The following is a 5166-nucleotide window of genomic DNA, read 5'->3' as shown; positions in this document are numbered from 1 at the left end:
AAAAATATTTTAAATTTATTATGATCAATGGCACGATTGTGGCTATCAGCGGCTCCAGTCGGCTTGCGTGAAGGACCCGGTTACAGAGGCCGATCGTAGCTCGTCAATGCCACACAGCACATTGGCTGTTTGGGTGCAGATATTTTTCGGACACTAGGATTAGGACCACATTTAGGAAACAACATGTATCCTATAACTACTGTAATTGTACTACTTTTTTTTCTTTTGAATTTTAGAGGTGTTTGGAAGCAATAGCCGACATTTGCCTCTTAATTGTACTACATAAGCCAAGAAAAATATATTAACTTTATTGTAATCAAATACACATTTGTGGCTCGATTCACTCGGCTTGCGTAAAGAACCCGGTTGTAACAGCCGATGCAGCAGTCGTCCACTCTGTATAACGAACGGTCTTGAAAGATAGAGAGAGATATCACGAGGTGGTAGATAGTGCAAGATTAAAAGTATCTCCATAATCATATCACAATTATCCCGACCGAGATTGTCGCCAAGAGGGACCCTGCCGTCAGATTAGTGCGCATTTGAGCTCGCTATGCTGGTACGCAACATTGGCACGGAAAGGAAGTCGAAAGAAAGTAAGGAAGGAAACATCGACAAACTCTGCGCCACATTTCGAAGCGTGTAGTAAAAGAACAGGCGAGCGAGAGAGAGAGAGAGAGAGAGAGCGCAAGAGAAGAGCATCAAGCGGTGCGTACACAATATAGCGCTTGATTGAATAATATGTTTCCTGAAAACTGCTCCTGATTCAATTAGTGCCCGATGGGCGTTCTTGCTACCACGGGGTTTGTTGTCACCCCACATCTTCAGCCGTACACGTTGTTAGGCAAGTGCATCAGTAGCAGATATTACGGCGACACTCGCTCCGCTACGGTGGCGGGAGAGCAGGAGAAAGCGGTGTGCGCTCTGATCGCAGCACGAACTCACTCTCCTTCGCTCCTGATTTTGGCCGTTTTTGTTCAGTGGTTTAGATCTGGTACTCAGGCAATCCAAATAGCCGCCGCTGGTCCAGTAATGGCTACACCAGAGCGATGCATGTGAAATTTTTGAGCAATTGTTTCTTAAAACCCCCTTGGTCTAGCCGCCGCTTGCTCGGGCGCTCCGGTGGTACGAAATGTCTTAAAATAGATCGAAGCAGATAGACTCTTCGAACCTGTGGGCAATCGCAATAGTAATGGACCAATATTCGGACCTCTGCGCTATCCCTAGTCAACCAAGTAAACGATTTTGTGATATTCAATAATGAAAATGTAATTTTAGTCAATCGAATGTGCCCGAAGACACGTTTAAGTCATATTAAAGCATGGCGACACACCGGCGCATATAGCTAAAGTCGTGAAAGACACAATAAAAATTCTTAATTGTTAAACGTTTTAGGCCTCCAGTATTTCCCAGACCTTGCCCGTCAGATTATTGGCTTTGTGTTTCAATGCGACATTTCAACTTACACACCTGGTAGAGCAAGAGTCTATTATCCTAAGGGCTTATTTAGTTATTTTTTACAAATAGACAAGGATTTATTGATGAGCTGATTATTACCCGTTTGCCTACTCGTTCTGGTGTAGATTTCTTGTGTCTAGCATTGTGCATACGATGCAAATGATCTTTATTTTCATATACTATGACTATTTCGACGGTTGTTGTCCTACTTGCGTCTAGCAGAAGCAGAAAAGTAACATAAATCGACCATTGACTCGTACAACACACATGCGTTGTGCATGCGTTTCACACCTTCAAGTCGGCCATTTAAATACCGAGCGCTTTTTCATCTTCGAGGAACGGACTGAGCCGTATGAGCACTAGAGTACGCTAGGACACACAGACAGATGATGACCGACTTAAGCTGCGGACAAGGACCAGGTTTACCTGCAGGAACTGATGTCATGAAATGTAGGCATTGTTACACAGGCAGGCGACTCGTTGAAAAGGACCTCATAGCACTACAAGAAATTCGATGGCTAGGCAGTGGTGAGTAGAATACGCGTGGTAGCGGCTACGACATTTACTACCATACAGCTACCACGACCGCCGAAGCCATTTGAAAGAGACCATGACGAACGTCACAAGCGAGAGGAAGGTGGATGGCAAACCCTCTAATCCTTTCGTTATCACAAGGCGATTGTGCAGAGGAGACGGCGCAGCTTCTATATTTTTCAAACCCGCGTTAGAGCGAACCCCATCCGGGGTTTGAGAGTGGAGCCCTCGGCGAACACCGGTCCGGTCTACACGTCCAGGCATTTCCAGACACTCCATCCAAAGTAACTCTTCCGCTACCAAGTGGCGGCTGTCCGTGGGGATGTTGGACACATGTGGACACGGAGTTTAGGAATTGCTGGCAGCAGAAGGGGCCGCTGTGCCGCTGTACCGCTGTACCGCTGTGTTATCCTACCGACTGCGGAGGCTGCGTTTGCTCCGTAGGAAGAAAAAAAACAGTCACGCCAACCAAGCGATTGTTTGAGCCGCATAATTTCATTAATAAACACAATCGGAACATCAGGGCGCCACCGAGGGCCCATCTCTTTCGGCCCTTCTTTGCTCCGTTTGTTTTACCAATTTCCGTTTTGCGCTCGCCCGTGTGACTGGTGACTTCTCCACGGTGCGCGAGCACCGTACGCAGAGTCGGTCGCACACCCAGACCGTGTGGCTGCGCGTGGTAGTGTGTCGTCACACACACACTGGGCCGGGTCGGTTGGACGAGGCAACGGCAACGACGACCACCGACCGCGGGCAGTTGCGTGTGAGACGCTTGCGCAAACGGTTTGGCGCGCACGCTCTGAGCCTCTGCGGTGTGTGTTAATCTAGAGAGCTTCGCGCGAGCAAGCGACAGCGAAAAAAAGGTGCGTGCGTGCCTGCGTACGCGGGTGTGGGTGTATCTGTGCGCAGGACCTGCCATTCCGTGTGTGCGTGTATAGGTTCGACGTCAGCTGAAGAACTCCCCACGCGACGACGGGGCGAGGATCATCACACCGTGTAACACCAGGATTTGAACGAGGTGTGTTGTGTTGTGGGCGTGGGGACTCGGCGAGATCGCGGGATCCAATCCAAGCTCCCCATTTCTTCCCTTGCGACCCGCTACTATGGTCAACCCCAGTGGGGGGGCAGCTCCGGGATCTTCTTCCTTCATTCACATCCGCTGTGTCCAGGGCCCAGTGTCCTTCTGGCACCTGACCTGGGTTCTGTTCTACAGCCATCTTCTGACGTCCTCTAACGAGGGTCCGAGGATCGCGGGTCAGCTTTCAGCCCGTGGTCAGGAGTGTGTGAGAGAGTGTGCGAATTGGTAGACACCACCGTGATCGACTGCGAGAGAGAAAGAGAGAGAAAGTGAGAGGGCATGTGGGAGAGGGATTCTGTATCTTTCCTGCTCTCTGCCATTGATCAATCCAGCCCATTCGTCTCTGTGGTCGTCACCGCACGCAGGGCCCCGCGGACTGGTCACTCATTCCCGATGGCAATGGGACGAGATCTCGAGTGTGCTTTGGGTTGCTGATGCTCTTATCGCCCCCTGGCTCTTCCTTGCTCGCCCTCCGCAGATCCTGGGATCTCGGTGTATATCCTACTCACCTGTGTCATCTCGCACCTGCCAGCCTGCGTCGCTCATTTCTATTGCTCTCGCTCGCTCGATTCTAATGTCGCCGTGCCCGTGAGCCTCGTAAGATCGTTCGACCCAAAGTCAGTTACCTACTAGCCCCGCCGTACCTTGCATGGATGAACTACGGCCGATTCCGGTGGCCTCTCTGACCCGTTCGTCCAAATCACAGCAAAATCGCAAATCGCTCGATCGTTTTATCCGGGGAGCTTCCGTTTCCCTTTTTGTTTACATATCGAGCATCGGCCGCCAAAACCGACGACAAAGGCCGATTGACAGCTGACGACGCTGCCGTTGTTTACGTTTCGAGTGTGATTTTAGCGACCGGAAACGCGGGCCATCTCCAGATACCCCAGCCCCAGCATTTGATGGGTGGGCAAGGTACGGTGTGGCGGTGCGTTGTCGGAGCAACTGACTTTGCCGCTGATCCGATCCACACTCTCCGTGATCCGGCGATCTGCAAAGTGGCGAGCGCTAAGTGATGGTGTGAGGAGCCGTGTCGTTCTACTTTCTACTTTCACACACCCCGCTCGCGTCGCCCCTCCTTGTGCGACACGCTCTTCCCTCCCCGCACACTTTGCCTTTGATGTCATCGTCGGGAAAGTACCTTCTTCCCGAAAGCTTAAACCGCACTGTTGAACCGACCGAACCTGATCAGCTTTAGAGATCGCGCACGCTTGCCAACTACTAGACCCCTGCTTCTGGGCCCCTTTCGAGGGGGACATGCGAGAGACTGCTTGTATTATTCGTTTATTCTGCGTATATTCCATCGTGAAGAGACATACTTACCGTAATCCGGGCGGTACTTCCTGCGGTACTCTGCGTACCTAGATGGTGTGCGTTGACACCGTCACCGATCGGAATAATTTGTGCGAGGTGCTCGTATGTGCGCTAATGGGCTAGGCACCGTGCGGATTTTTAGGTCCTAGGTATGAGATGACCTAGTTACATGTCTTGCCTGCTGGACTGGGGCTGGACTGTCAGGAAAGCCGGGCCAGAGTCCCGGGCACGGCCCACGAAAGCACGGTTGTGCCTTTGGTACGCATCTTCGTGTTGGGTTCGGATCGGCTTGATTGTCAGTTTTGCTTGTGATCCTCTCTGCTTTCTTCATAGGGCTTGTTAAAGGGCGCATCTACGCGCGTGTGTGCGGGACGGAGGATCCACACTCCGTCACGGCGACCTGTGCCACTTTCTTCCCGCCCACCAACCACGACGACGACGATGACGACGGACTTGAGCAGGCCATCCTGCCAGACCGGAACACATACGGCTGGCAAAACTGGATCATTGGCAGAGAAACAGGCTAGAGAGTGAGCGAGAGAGGCAGATGAACGCTAAGTACTACGATACGATCCGCGCATACGTCCGAACTGTCGGACGAGAACGTGTGTCGGTGATGGCCCCCTGAGTTGAGTTGCAATTTGCCTGCCTGCCTGGAGGGTGTGTGGAATGGCTCGCTCCGGTCTTGTTGCGAGTGCTCTTGGACGCTACCGTGTGACGTGTACCGGCCAACAGATGTCGCGACCCCGAAATGCAAAGCACACAGCCAAGTGATGATCATA

Source organism: Anopheles bellator, chromosome X (assembly GCF_943735745.2).
Source record: "Anopheles bellator chromosome X, idAnoBellAS_SP24_06.2, whole genome shotgun sequence".
Classification (NCBI taxonomy): domain Eukaryota; kingdom Metazoa; phylum Arthropoda; class Insecta; order Diptera; family Culicidae; genus Anopheles; species Anopheles bellator.
Note: the sequence above shows the minus strand (reverse complement) of the source record.